The following is a 16,381-nucleotide window of genomic DNA, read 5'->3' as shown; positions in this document are numbered from 1 at the left end:
GCCTCGATTGTTTTGCTGGTGTTGTCCGCTCAGGGCACTGCGCCACGGCTAATCCGTGCCGCAGTGCAAGTGCTCCCTAGGTAAAGTGTACCTGTAAATTGATGTCCATGATTGGTTTATTGGATTCACTGTCAGTCCCCAGTAAAGCGCACCAGGGGTGCCAGGGCTTGTGAATGCCAATGCTGCTGGTGGGCTTGCAGCGCTGGTTGCGCCACCCACAGAAAGCGGCCGTGTAAAATGTGTCTAGGGTCTGCCACCGCAGACCCTGTGCGCGGTCTGGGACCGTCGCGCTGACTGCGCAAGTGCCCCCACTTGCCAGTCCCTAAACCTTCCTTACCTACATATTAGCCACCCCTCTGGTAGGCCCAAGGGCAGGGTGCATTGTAGGCATAAGGTAGGACATGCCCTGATGTGTGTGGCATGTCCTAGTAGTGAATTACAGCCCTTTTCGTTTTTCACTATTGAAGGCTACCTGCTCTCCATAGGCCAGAATGGGCTGCTGGAGTCACTACACACTGTGACCCCAGTGGACTCAGAGAGCATGGTAGAATGTCAAGTATAGTATGCCTGAACTCAGAATAATAAAATACTTCTTGTAGTCAAGTTTATTTTAATATCCTGGGTTTGTAAATGCTACTTTTAGAAAGTTAGTATTTACTGACCTGGCCATTTCAGTCCGCCTCTGCTGTGTGTGTGTGTTCTGCCTAGCAACAGTAAGGAGCAGGGTTGGGGAATCCCCAGAGACAGGTTGGCTGCCAGGTGGTGGGTAGAGAGATGACACCAGGATGGGTGGGAGGAGTACACCTTGACTCTTGAATAGACCTGTGCTCTGCCACCACAAAGCCGGCGTCGCCCCCTGTGGAGCGGCTGATGTCTCTGCCCTGCTGCTGAAAGGAAAGAGCAGAGTCACCATAACAAAGTGCTCCAAAACTGGACTGAGCCAGGCCCAGGCCCTCTGGCGCTAAAGAACAAAAGAATCACGGTATAAAAGTAGGAGCCTGGCTCCTAAGAAATCAGAATCCTGTTTTACCACAAAGAACCTCTGCCCGACTAGAAGGAGAAGAAGACGCTGGAGGAGCTGGCCTGCTGCTTGCCTTGCTGAGGAAGGAGAGGAAGAGACTGCTGAGAAGACTTTGCTGCTTTGTGCTTTAAACATTCTCCAAGGGCTTGATCTGAGCTTGCCCCCTGAACTGAACCCCAGGACCAGTGGGTTCTCTGTGCTTTTGCTCGTCCTCCGATTCGAGCCGTGTGTGCATCCCGCTGGAAAGAGACTGCGCCCCTCATCGCCCCTCCTAGGGCCGTGACACTCAGGAGCTTGCCTGCCTCAACCCCGTGAGAGCCCCGCTCCGTCCAGAGCCGCTCTCTGTCCCCGGGCTAGGTTGCCTGCACCCCTGTCACCGCCTGCCACTGGAGCGCGCTGAACGCGCTATCACCCCTCCCGCCGGAAACCGTCCGACGACTGTGATCTACGCCGGGTCATCCAGCTGCACTGACCGTGCCCTGTGACCCCGCTTCGCTATCCCCGGACATCTCAGGCCGCGCCGCCCCCGCTGTGGAGACCCCCCCTGCACCGCCGTGCTGAGGGTCGCTGGCCGCGCCTGCCTACCTGCCCACACCCGCTGATCGAGGACCCAAGACCACTTCCCAAGCTGAGAGTCGCACCGACCTGTGCCGACTCTCCACATCACTGAAGAAGTTCCAGTATCGGGCTCGGGGCCCGCAACGCCTTATTTCCCCGTTCGCAGGAGTCGATCTCTGTAAGTACTGGAACCACAAGTAACATTTGCGAGAGACTACAAAGTATCCATTTGAAGCTACGAACAAAGAACATTTGCCTGCTTTACAACCTGGTGGCATAGCGAAAACGTTATTGGTCTTGTGATAAGTCTGCTGAAGATATATATACCTATTTTTACATAAAGAAGCGTATTTTTCTACATATCCAAGTCTGGTGTCCGTTTCTGGGGGGATTGATGAATTTACTGTGTGTGCGATTATAAGTGCTTAACCAACAACGCCTGAGGAATCGCCTTGGCTGCTCACGCCACGCACCTAGAGGGTGAGCAAGGGTCATTCAAAAGGGGTTATCCTGCGCCCTGACGTGGAGGAGAGGGTTCCTGCTTGACACAAGGGCAACCTTGCGCCAACCAGAGACCCCCAAGTCTAACAAGGTGATTCCCTAACCAATGGGGAAACATGCACATGGAAACCTTATCCACTTTGGCCTCATGCCTTGGCGGTTTGGCGCTAAACAATCCCATAGTGACCTGCTCTGTCAAAATCCAACATGGCAGAATCTTTCTTAACTAGGCCAGCGCTCTGGGCACACCTCTGAGGTGTGTCTAGGGAAATAAGAAACTACACATGAAAAAACAACTCTGGGACAGGTAACCCCCACTGAAATTGGTGCCATTCTGGCTACTTGGACCATGGCAGTGGCAGGCCTATGAGTGAGTTACATCTGCTTTTGATGAGGGTTGCCCCTCTGAAGGTTACACAGTTGGTGGCCACATCTAACATGAGTTAAGGCCCTTTGTTCCCAGTCATGAGAGCAATTCACTCTGCCCATCAGGCTGCCAGGTGACAGTAGAAGATTATCTCTGAAAAGGCTGCTAGAGGCCTTAGGCATGAAAATGCCAGCTTTCTACAATTGACAGTTTCCAAATAGTATAGTTTAAAATCTGGCTTTACCATCAAATTGGATTTTAAATTCCTATTAATAGGTCCTTGACTAATGATTCTAGCTATTCCCAAACTGGAGTTATACATTATAAGGTGTTATAATGTAACCCAGTGCTCTCGTATGGGAGAGCCAGCTTTGCCAAAGTAAAAAACAACATTAGAGATTTTTCAATGCTAGGACATGTAAAACTTAAGCACACATGACCTAATTTTTAAATATCATGCACCCTGCCCTACCCACATTCAGGGGCCTATCTTAGGGATTGCTTATAAGTAATTAAATAGGAAGGTTAAGCCTGTTAAAATGGTGATTTTAACTGATCTAAATTAGTTTTAATATTTTCTGTGTTAGGCTGCCACGCCAGGCCTAGAGTCATGTTTTACATAGCTACTCTAGAGGTGGCACAATACATGCTGCTGTTCACTAGTGACATTTAACTTACAGATCCTGGGTCCACTGGGTGCCATATGCTAGGGTCAAGAAATTATCTAACTCTCTACTAGAGAAATAGACAAAATCATCCCATAGCTTGGACTAAAATGTATGGAGAACAGTACAAATAATACAAATGAATGTGACAACCCAATTTACTTATATTTTCTCCATGGTACTGTTGACAGAAAACTCCTTGTAAAAGAAAACAAAGACTTTGATCTGGGGTGGTGCAAAACCTAGATTGAAAGGTTTGAAAGTCCATGCAACCACTAAATCAGGAGCCTTACATCTACCGCGCATGAAGTATTACTGGACAGCACACCAATTATTACAGGTAAAATATCTGCACGTACTTAAACTCACTATGGCATACATTGAAATTCAGTCCTCTACTAGGAGGATAGCAGGTACATTCTATATATTATCGATAACTAGATTAGGGAGAAATCAAATCCCAGGATTTACTCCTTTGCATATTCTTGGAGAAAGGCCCATACTACACTAGGTTCCCACAGTAGAATACATACCAGGGCACGCATTCAATATTCCCTCTAATTTCCTTTCCACTGTGTGTTGCAATCAAGGTACTCTGTGCACTGTGGCGAAGGTTAGGATATTTAATATGAAAGGGCTCCACAGACAAAGATTTGGTTCTTTAATTGATTCGAGGCTGAGCCTATTTTTGGAATCAGGACTTCGTTGTAGCAGATGTACTAGTCACTTCCTGGTTTTCTAGCAGCATACATCCTCATAATGATCTTAAATTGACATTGATCAGGACCTCACAAATGTTAGAACATAGTTGGCAGTAACAGAGAGATATTCCCAACTCCTCTAGCCATCTCTCCAATTCTCACCTTCTTCTTTAAGGTGGTTCTTATTCTCTCCTTCCCTACTCTTATGTTACTCTGTCTCTTCAAGGTACATTCTTCTTTCTACCTTCTCCCGTAATGCCTTATTCCATCTCCACCTGCTTCCAGATCCTTGTTTTTTTTCTTATTCAGCCATTCATCACATTTCCTTTATTTATCCACTGTTACCCTGTACCTCTCCGAAATCGCCAATTCTCAACAATTCTACACCTTGCACTACTAATTCTTCATTCCACTTCTGTTACCTTTTCTCATCAACATCTTTCTACCTTCAGAGCCATCGCCCTCCACTTTTCTTCCCTCCCATTTGCACATGTCATAATGCTTTACGTTTACTTTACACATCTCACAAGCCTTTACTTCCTTCCTCCCTGTTCCCTTCTTTGGTTTCTGCACTCTTTCTATCTAATTTAAACATGTTCTGCTACCCTGCTTCTCTCAAACTGTATCTATTTTCCTAATGTACAATATACCCTTTTTTCAGTCTAAACAACTGCACACCTTCCTTCCTCTCCCAGGCCTCATACGTAGATACCATGATGACAGTGATGCCAGGAGCTGTAATTGCGCCCCCTGGAAAACTAAGAAGAATAAGAAGTAGTTTAAGTGGGATGAAAATGGTTTGGTGTCTGCAGAGGGGCGTGTCCTTGAATACTTTATTCGAGGCATTGCCAATGCAGGTAAAGCCTAATCTAAACTATGTTTGCTGTTTAACATTCTCTTAAGAGGCATTCTTTTCAATGATGAATACCGAAATCAGCAAGCAAAAAGACATAGGACCTGATTACGAATGTGGGCGGTCCTACAGCGGGTGGGACAACGCGGGTAGGACTGCCAAAGTCATGGTGCTGCAGACCGCCAGATTAGGACTTCACTCCTGGTGCTGCAGCTGTCTGCCAGTGGCAGTCTGTGAGGCTCATAGAAGAGCCTAACATGCGGACCGTCACTGACAGAGCGCAGTGCAAATTCAGGGGGGCACAGCATGTGCCCCTCCCCGCATGCACCCCCAGGCCCCGAGGAACCATGGGGGGCCCTTTTCAGGGCGGGCTCACTTCCATGAAAAGGGTGGATAGAGAGGCAACTTAAAATATGCTTGTCGGTGCCGCTGCAGCACCACCAACGTATTTCAGCCTCTGACTGCTGCACGACCGCGCGGGATTCTGGATCCCCCACGGACAGCAGTCCTGTGGTGGTTCGACCGGCACACTTGTAATACTGCAGGCGGGCCTGCAGTATGGCGGTGGTCGGACCACCACCAGAAGTGGACTGCCTCACTGGTATCAGGCCCATAGAACAATGTATACACCATTGGAGATTTTAAGTGGACAAAGGTATTTTTCAGGGAAATTGCTGCTATTTTAGCATTATATTTTCAGCAACAAAATCAGCAACAAAATACTATAACACATTTACACGTTATCCTTCCCAACATTTTGCCTTTTGTTACACACTGCAAACAAGAACGTAATAGATGTTATTTTGGCTTTCTTAATCAAATACCGGTGCAGTAAGAGGCACTCAGTGTTTGAAGCAATTCGGCAAAAAATATAATGCCTTATAGCTGTACTTTATGATCTCAGTGATACTGCTATGATTGTTAAAAGGGTTTTAGTTTTAAGGTCTTTACTGCAAGAGCAGGTGACAAATAAACCAGTAAAGTTAACAAATAATTCTTGACCTCAGTCACATCTTTTTCCATTCCTGAGCTTTCTTTTAACACAAAAATGCATTATGGATGTTATAATCATGAATCCTTTCTAATGAGCCAATCACACTAACATTTAAAAAACAATGGGGCATATCAACAACAACCGGCGATAATTATCGCTCAGCGCTCTTAGCGTGAGGATAATTATCGCCGGCTAGCGTGAATTTTTATCGCTGAGATAGCGTGCTATTAGCAACGCTTATCTCAATAGCGATAAAAATCTACACGCTAACAGGCTAACGTGTGATTATCGCTGGAAACCCAGCGATAATCACACATTACCTTGTTGATAGGGACAGGCAAACTTAGCCATGATATCCTCCTTCCATAGGATATCATGGCTAAGTCTGAAAATTAGCAGACCTAAAAAAGCAGCGTTAACCGCGGTTAGCACTGCTTTTTTTGTCTCTAACAGGGTTAGCGACATTCTTGATAATAGGAGAAATGTCGCTTAGCGACATTTCTCCTATTATTTTACTCTGGAACGCCCCCTTTACATCTCATTAGAGATGCAAGGGGAAGCGTAGAGTAAAAGGGTGCTAACATGCAAATGTGCGTGTTAGCACCCTGTTGTTGATAGGGCGCTAGTTTTATCTCTGCTTTTTTGGCTTTTAAAGCCAAAAAAGCAGAGATAAATCCCTTGTTGATATGCCCCAATATGATTAAAGGATTTCTCCTGACTGGAACGTTGGGGCATATCAACAACAACCGGCGATAATTATCTCTAAGCGCACTTAGCGCTAGGATAATTATCGGCGGCTAGCGTGAATTTTTATCGCTGAGATAGCGTGCTATTAGCAACGCTTATCTCAATAGCGATAAAAATCCTCACGCTAACGTGAGATTATCGCTGGAAACCCAGCGATAATCTCACATTAACTTGTTGATAGGGACAGGCAAATTTAGCCATGATATCCTCCTTCCATAGGATATCATGGCTAAGTCTGAAAAATACCAGACGTAAGAAAGCAGCGTTAACCGCGGTTAGCGCTGCTTTGTTTGTCTCTAACAGCGTTAGCGACATTCTTGATAATAGGAGAAATGTCGCTTAGCGACATTTCTCCTATTATTTTACTCTGGAACGCCCCCTTTGCATCTCATTAGAGATGCAAGGGGAAGCGTAGAGTAAAAGGGTGCTAACATGCAAGTTTGCATGTTAGCACCCTGTTGTTGATAGGGCGCTAGTTTTATCTCTCCTTTTTTGGCTTTTAAAGCCAAAGAAGCAGAGATAAAGCCCTTGTTGATATGCCCCCTGGTGTCTTGGATGACATGGAGTCTTCTAGTAATTAAACATGATGCAGGACCGCAGGGGGGAAGAGCTAAAACAATGGGGCATATCAACAACAACCGGCGATAATTATCTCTAAGCGCACTTAGCGCTAGGATAATTATCGCCGGCTAGCGTGAATTTTTTTCGCTGAGATAGCGTGCTATTAACAACGCTTATCTCAATAGCGATAAAAATCCTCACGCTAACAGGCTAACGTGAGATTAACGATGGAAACCCAGCGATAATCTCACGTTACCTTGTTGATAGGGACAGGCAAACTTAGCCATGAAATCCTCCTTCCATAGGATATCATGGCTAAGTCAGAAAAATACCAGACGTAAAAAAGCAGCGTTAACCGCGGTTAGCGCTGCTTTTTTTGTCTCTAACAGGGTTAGCGACATTCTTGATAATAGGAGAAATGTCGCTTAGCGACATTTCTCCTATTATTATACTCTGGAACGCCCCCTTTGCATCTCATTAGAGATGCAAGGGGAATCGTAGAGTAAAAGGGTGCTAACATGCAAATTTGCATGTTAGCACCCTGTTGTTGATAGGGCGCTAGTTTTATCTCTCCTTTTTTGGCTTTTAATGCCAAAAAAGCAGAGATAAACCCCTTGTTGATATGCCCCTATGTTCCTTAAATGGCAAACTGTCACCAGAGTGAGTGACAGAACAAATGTGAGAGGCCAGCAGCAGGTGGAGGGTGAGAGACCAGCAACATCTAGCCACGATAGCACCTTTCACAGGGTACTTGGTCAGCAAAGTCCAGTGAGGGCAGTGTCCCTCACAGCGTGCCGGCCCAGCAGCATGTAGCGAGAGCCCGTACTTCTGGGAAGGTGAGGTGGGGGGGGGGAGTTGGATTATGTGTAGAAATATAGAGATTTGACGTTGGGCTGCCCAACCAGTGCTCAGCACTTACATAACTTAAAAACAGAAATTGAAAACTGCCTCTACCGGTCCTATATTCATATCCTCCTCTTCACATGCAACACTGTGAATTCTTTCTCGACATTGTGTATAAGATTCCTTAATGGGCCTTGCCAGTAAGGTCGTATTGATTACTTTTCACACATTTTATTTCAAGTTTAATGGAGTATCTGTGCCTATGTTCTGGAAGTATTTCCTTTTCCCAATTGTGTTTCTGTTGTTGTGCTTTTCATGCAACATGTGAATCTTGTTAAAAGCATAATGTACTCCATGTCACTTCTGGGCGCTCACAAGTCGCAACGGGTGTTCAACTTTGGACAATTGAGAGCTCTGGAGGCAGTGTGCGTTTCTGGCAGTGTCTGTCACTGTGTCAGAAAAGGGTTCCGAGTAAATGCTCATTCAATCCATGGCCTCTCTGCAAGCACAAAGACCGAAGCCTGTAACAAGGGTGCTGTAGGAGAGTGAAGGAACAATGTAAACAACGGTAGCAATATGGACAGCACCAAGGAGGCGAGGGATAGGGCAGGTAGTGTAAGACAAAGCTGCCTGCACCCCCGTCACTGATGCTGAGAGGCCAATGTCCCCTCCTTCAAATAAAGGGCATCTCTGTTTAAAACCTTCAGAGACATGCAGCTAGAATTGAATTTACCTCATTCTCAATCCTGGAAACAGAGGCAATTGACACACTGTTCAAAGGAAGCTTTTGTTTCCCCAACCAATGGTTTGTATCAATCAGCCATTTTGAAACGCACACTCATACTACACAAAAATCTGTTGAAAGCCTTAATAGGCTTTTTTTTAAATATAGATCAATGTTTTTCATAACCCATTTTTAGGGATTTGATAAACTGGTGGGAGAGTCCATTATCAGCAGAATTTGCAGATGTTAATCGAGAACAGTTGTTTTTTAAATCATGATAAAGGATTAAGAGAATTAAGTTCTTTTATAACCTGCATCAGTAGTGGCACTGGACCTTGTCCTGCCTACACTTGGCTGGGCTAAGCCCAGTGTCAACCTGCTGGAGATGTGAGCAATCCAACAGTGACACTTTCAACATTCACTAGAAATGTGGGAAACTAAGGAAGTTTAGGAAGTCTATATGATAAACAGGGAAAGAACACTAGGGGACAAGGGGAAACCTTGATGCCTGAACTGTACTGCTTCTGGAACCATTCACCCTACTGGAAACCATGCCCAAACAATGTAGGTGGTTTTCAACATCTATAAATATAGCAAAGGTTAGGATTTTATGAAACTCCAAGGTAACGATCATATCTACATACGAGTCATGGCTAAGTGATGTGCTCAACATGTCAACAAAAGAGAGTACATTGTATTAGCTGAATGATCAGATGGAAACACTTGACAAACTCTGGGGTGGTGTTCTAAGAGACTGATAAAGCCAAATGTGAGGAAGGTGTTGGTAGATTTACCAACTACTACACAAATTTGGAAACATTGGGGTTCCTGAGAGGGAATGCATTTATGACAGATGAGACTTGGGTTTTTTCTCACCCTTTTCATAGTATATAGTAAACACTATGTTTTTCTTTCATATATAAAAACATCACAATTCCTGTATGTTTCTAATGGTGGACCATATGGTTCTTTTCTTTTCTGTTTACTGTTGAGATAATTTAGTGTTATGATACTAACAAGATACACTAGATAAATATGTCCCTGTCACTAGCACTTATCAATTTCTTTTTTGAACCTCTGGCAAAATAAGTGTGCCTGAATATAGAGGTTACAGCATTGAATTTTAACAGGTATAGTATAAAGACATGACACTGACGAACTAAAGATGTATGCTTCCGAACTCCAGAGAATGACACCTCAAGTCAACAGGATAATTGTAGACTTTGGTGCAACGTCTGAGTGTGTGGAAACCTTTTGTGGGAAAGCTGATGTCTTATCGCCAATCATTACAGAGTGGCTAGTATGAGAAAGGCTCCCACCATTGAGACTTTGGGACACAACTAGACCTTCGGAAGAATAGAAAAAGATTAACCTAGTCCTGTACCTGCTTGTTGGGAGGTCTGACGCCTGGCCTGCCTTCTAAATTTACCCATCCTTTGTCAAAAAAATGCATATTTAAACTAGCAGACTAATGGGATCCAGAACCTGTGTCGGAGCCCTATCGGGAGATCATAAAAAACAAGCATGGTATATTATCAGGCAGGTGGGAAGTAGAGCATTTGCCAGGGCACTGGCGCAGGAGCGTGGTTGAGCCTGTCTTCTAATGCTATCTTTGCCTTGACATAATTTCATTTTCAATTTTCATTTCAGCTTGGGAACTTTAGGTGTGATTAGAAGGAAGATAATTAGCAACCTGAGACATTTGTGAGCATTTGAAGGTACCAGCCAGTAAGAAATTGACCCTGTCCTTGCTAATGTGGGGTAGCACAGTTTGCAGGTAACATTTTGTGGCTGCTTTTGGTAATTCACCTAGACTAACATTGACTGTTACATGATCCTGTGGGATTTTGTGACATTTTGCTAATAAAATCTGTCTGATGACCCACTTATCCGATTGTTGCTCCTTTGGCTTTGTTTTACTCATACAATATTTCTTCTTTAGACTAAACTAATTTAGGAGTTTTACTCAATGCTTTCTTGAACTTTAGTGTGTTGTACTCCTTCTTAGATATTTTACTCGAATATCCGAGGAAAAGTCAGTTGATTTGGGACGTAGATACCAGTGGTTCACTGAGGTTTTCTCATTTCAAGTGTATGTACTGAATAAGGAACCGAAATGTATAATTTTATAGAATCAATTAACCTTGCTTTCCCCCAGTTAATCATCACAAGATTAGCTTGGCTGGACCGACAATTAGACTTTATTTTTAATACAAACAAGAAGTTGACACAACACTGTAGTTATGGAGCAACAAGAGTAAACCGAGAATTACTAAGGACCTTGGCTAAGTGTAGTAAGTGAGCACAGTGATACCTAAGTAAATGATATGAAGAACTAATAAAGTTCAATTGGTAAATTAAGAAATTATAAACAATAAAATTGACTCAGTAGGCGCCATTGACAAACTTGCTCGGTGGTTGCTTATGAGTGATACACATGTGTGATCAAGTATGTATAGATTTGTAAAGCACAAATGCCAGGGTGGTTATAAAACTCACTAACAGCTTCAATAGAAAATATTAAGAGTTATCATTTCAATCATTAAAAATTGCATATGGCAAAATTATCACCCTAACTAACCCCTTTTGTGGGGTATATGGAGCAGCCGCGGTCTGTGCAGGTAACAATGGTGGGACAGTGGGGCCGCATGGGGGGATTTCGAGGGATGAAGCAGAGGGAAATGAATTATTTAATTTTCCCTCTGCATATTCCCTCGAAATCGCCCCTCACGCGGCCCCACCACCCCACCACTGTTACCTGCATGGACAGCGGCTGATATGGAGTGCTATGCTCAGCTGAATTTTACTGAGGGCCTTCTATGGAACGATGCATATGCCGTTTGTGAGTCTCCTCTGATTGGAGTAGTATGAATTGATTACAATGTCAAGGTCCTGATTTTGATCTTTGTGGAATCGGTCCAACCATTGCTTTTCTAGCGGCATTCCCACCCACCAACTTGGGGGTCCACCAACCTATTTCGATGTTGGCTATTGCATAGACGAAAGACTGCCGTGGTCCCGCCGTCACTGTCACAAACTCTCAACTGTGTTGACAGCTGGCTAGGCAAAAGCTGCTGTTGGAGGGCAGACCACCAGTTTCTCAGCCAGGCCAATCACAAATTTAAAATGTGCCTTGTGTGAGGCATGTCCTGATAGTGAATTACTGCCAATTTAGTTTTTGACTATTGTAAAGCAATCTCTTCCCATCGGACTGAATGGGGAGTTTGTTTATAACATCTTATAAACATAACTGGCCCTGGGAACAAGGAAGAAATAGAAAGTTTAGTTTGCCTGAGCTAAGAATGCTAAGTTGCATCTTATAGTGAGGGTGATTTTTGCATTCTGGGTTTCAAAATACCTCTTTTAGAAAGTAGGTATTTTGTTGCCTTACCATCCAGTGTGCCTCTGTTAGGTTTGTGTATTGCATGTCTGGCTTTTGGATGACAGGGGCTGAGAGGGGAAGTGGCTCCAGAAGTCTGATGAGTCCGGGCTGGGCTGAATAGGCCTGTCTGCATTTAGAGTAGGGGAGGAGATTTCCTTTCACCTACATGGGCGTTGTCTGCCTTCAACAATGCTGTCTCCACCTCCTGCCAGGAAACTTCACCAGTGAAGACAGAACTGGTTTTGGCTGGGTACAGACACTTTCTGTCTTCAGAGAACAAACGATTTTTGTGTATAAAAAGAGGAGCGCAGACCCCAGACTTTTGGATCACTTCTGGTAATCAAGAGGAACCTTTGCCAAGGAGAAGAGCCGGAGAAACTGAGGAGGAATACTGCCCCTGTGCTGTTTGCTGTCTGGGGTTGGCCTGCAGTTGCTACTTGCTGCCAAGGAAAGGAGAAAAGGACTTTGCTGTTTGCTTTGTCACGTGCTTGTGGAAAAGATCTCCAAGGGCTTGAACTTGTGTTTGCCTCCTGCTCTGAAGTCTTAGAGATACAAAGACTTAATTTCTTCTGTATCTGGAACTGCTGTTTCAGCTGCCACAGAAGTAAACTGCAACACCGACGCCAGCGAGCAATGCCGTAACCTTCACCGAAGCCGTGGGCACCACTCGTAAAGAGCTCGATGCACCGCCCTGACTTGCACCGTAGGCCCGATGCCTGCTGACCCCGTGCCACATCGACTCCAAAGCCGTCACTGAGGCCACTGCCTGCACTGGAGCCAAGGACACCACATGTGACGTCCACGATGCAACGTCCTGACTCGCACCCCAGCCCCGACTTCACCAACGCCGGTGCTTCATCAACACAGAGCTGATACTCGACGTGGGTGACTCCTGAATCCATCGACACCACACCGTTGTAAGGAACCGCTGCCTCGCTGCCACCATGACGTCACCTCCCTGACACAGTAAGGAACCGACGTCTCACCTACCCTGCACCGCAGTAAGGAATGGAGGCTTCACCTCCCTTGGGGTCGTAAGGAACCAACGCTACTCGGTCCCAACGAAGCATCACCCTCCCCGACGCCGTGCACCGTCTCTTGCTTTCATCATTTCCAAGGTACTGTTCTTTGGGGTCTACTTGAATTAGCGCCCGACACCAGGCACTTCACAGTTGGCACAGTTCTTTGGGATTTTTATCTGTCACAACGTCGTAATAACTCCAGGTGAAGTTATTTGTTGCTACAAACTTTAATTGAGTGAATAACCTATTTTTTGGGATATCTTGATAACTGTACTGTGGAATTTTGTCGTTTGGTCTTGTTTAGATAAAGATTACTTATTTTTTCAAACTGGTGTGGTGTGCATTTGTAGTGTTTTCAATGTATTACTGTATGTGTTCACAAATGCTTTACACACTGCCTCTGAGATAAGCCTGTCTGCTCGTGCCAAGCTACCAAGGGAGTGAGCAGGGATTATGTTAGAAGTGTATCCCCCTTACCCTGACTAGAAGCAAGGGCCCGTATTTGGACACAAGTACCTACCTCTGCCAACTAGAGACAACAATTTCTAACACCTGGGTGTTTATAAAACCCACTAACAGCTTCAATAGAATATATTAAGAGTTCTCATTTTAATCATTAAAAATTCCATATAGCAAAATTATCACCCTAATTAACCCCTTTTGTGGGGTATATGGAGCAGCCACAGTCTGTGCAGGTAACAGCGGTGGGGCGTTGGGGCCGCGTGAGGGGGATTTTGAGGGACAATGCAGAGGGAAAATTAATTGTTTATTTAATTTTCCCTCTGCACCGTCCCTCGCAATACCCCCCATGCCGCCCCACCGCCTCACCACTTTTACCTGCACGGACCGCGACTGATATGGAGTGCTATGCTCAGCTGAATCTAATTGAGGGCCTTCTATGGAACGATGCATTTGCAGTTTGTGAGCCTCCTCTGATTGGAGTAGTATGAATTGATTTGGATATTAAGGGCCTGATTTTGATCTTGGTGAAATTGGTCCCACCATTGCTTTTCCAGAGCTTTTCCACTCACCAACTTGGGAGTCTACCCACCCTATTTAGATGTTGGCTATTGCACAGACGAAAGACCGCCGCGGTCCCGCCGTCACTGCTAGAAAATGTCAACTATTTTGACAGCAGGATAGGCATAAGCTGCTGTTGGAGGGGGGACCACCAGTTTCTCAGCCGGGCCAATCACAAATTTACAATGTGCCTTCCCACCGATGTGACTATGGCGGTCAAACCTCTACACCTGAGTTGGCGGAATGAAACGGATATACACCTGAAACTCACCTTTTCTCACTTTCACACATCCTGTTTTGCCATGGATCTCGCCTGCCAAATCCTGACGCTGCTTGATGACAAACAAATCTAACACCGTCATGGATGCAATAGACAGTAAACCACACTCTTACCTGTTACCCATTGACCTGTCTGTCAACATTTGCACTGGACTTGTGCATTTATAAATAGCCTGTACAAGCAATAGTATACCAATATGCAATGCAGATGTCTCTAATGTTGAAGTCTTAAAAATATTAAGATACAGACCTATATCAACACATTGTATGTATGATTTTGGGTCAAGCTGCCATAAAAAAAATGGACACGCACAAAAATAGGATATCGAAATAAAAATCTAAAAGTCACCATACAGGTGTGTCTAAAGAAAGGTTGAAAATTCAAACATTAAAAACATGTACAGCACAGATCATAGGTTTAAGTGCAATGTAACACAATATGGAAATTGCACTCGACAAGGTATTACCATCACCTCAGAATTTAACAGTCACATGAATGTCTGTCACAAATTAGTAGTAAGCATACACATACATGTAACATTTCCTCTTGTCTATTGCAAGTTCTGTATTGTAGCCAATATCAGTTGTCACTATTGAAATTTAAAGGTGTCATGCATATGTTCTCATATTGATCAGTTATCAAGGTGAAACCAATACATCCCCAAAACCTTTACTACATCAATTAGTTGGTGCAATCGACCATTACTATGAAGGATGCCTGCATCTAAATTTAAATGACCATCACATACAATGTTAAGCAGTGTATGCATTTAACAAAGTAGACATTAAACAAATCAGTTGTATCATCTGCCATCATTGGAAAGACAAATTAGTACTACAGATTTTACTCAGAAACATTCCTAGTTATAAACCATTTGCTAAGGAAAAATAATGCCTCAACAATCTTGATTAAATGAAAAATAGGTATTTATTCATACCAATTAGTCTTTTAAGTTTTTAAGCTATTCAAATGGCAGCCCATTCCTACTGTTATTTGTCCTGGGCACTGTTGTGCTGTGGCATTCAGCTTGCTTCCTACATAACTGCCTAAGGGGACCTCCTCAGGAAGGCGCATCTAGTGGGCAGAGCAGGCACCTTCATGATCTTTCATTGGAGGGTTGGATGGGGGTTTGGGAGGGGTACCCTTGAGTTTGGAAGGGGTGCCCCTGGGTTTGAGAGGGGTGTCATTGGCTTTGGAAGGGGTGCCCTTGGGTTTGGGAGTGGCAGTGTCTGATGTGTATGTGTGTGTTGAGGGTGCCGGTGCATGTGGGTCTGGTGAAAGCTAGCCTTTTTTCTGGGTGTGTTTTCTGTTATAGGTCTCTGTTGTTTGTGTGCTTGTGAGTGTCTGAGTTTTTTTTAGTGTATATTTTAAGTTACTTGCGCCTGTATATGCGTGTGCTGTGTGTGGTAAAGGTGCATGTGGAGGATGTAGTGCATGTGAGTGTGGTGGGTCACTTGAGTTTCTTTTTGTGCTGTTTCTGTTTGTGTGTGTGCTGCTTGTGTCTGTTTGAGTGGGTGTATGAAAAGGTGTGAGTGTGCTTTGGACAGGGCTGGGAATAGAGAATTGGGATGGGGACGGGAGGTGGGGCAGAAAATTGGAATTACTGGAAGGCTGCAGTGAATGAGGAAGCCAGAGCTTGAAATAACCTCTGTAGGTAAATGCTTTCCAGGTAAGCTGCCATTTCTTGCATATGGCAGCTAAGCCCCTGGCAGGCATTCAGCAGGGCAGCCTGGCCTACAGAAATGCCCCGGAGGAGGGCAACAGGCTCCTCATTTAGCACAGCCGGGGAGACTGGGGTAAGGGGGTAAGTGCCTGCAGCAAAGGAGATCACTGGTCTTTTAGCGGACCTGGGTGGGCCAACTTTGAGGGGGAGCAAGTGAGAGGGTGGAAATGTTACTCTGGATGTCAGACAAAGATGCAGGTGTAACTTGAGCAGTAGGGTCCACTGTCAATAGGGAGTGCTCCCTGGAGGAGGCCTCCAAAGAAGATGTGGTGTCACTGGTGGCCTCCATTGCACTCCCCTCACCCTCAGGGCCACTGTGTCGATTGGTGACAGTACCAGAACCACTGTGGCCAGATGCTTCCTTGCATACGTTGAGACTTTCTCCTTTGCCTGCCCCAATTGATGCTAAATTGACATAT

The sequence above is a fragment of the Triturus cristatus genome, chromosome 5_1 (genome assembly GCF_964204655.1).
Source record: "Triturus cristatus chromosome 5_1, aTriCri1.1, whole genome shotgun sequence".
Taxonomy (NCBI): domain Eukaryota; kingdom Metazoa; phylum Chordata; class Amphibia; order Caudata; family Salamandridae; genus Triturus; species Triturus cristatus.
Note: the sequence above shows the minus strand (reverse complement) of the source record.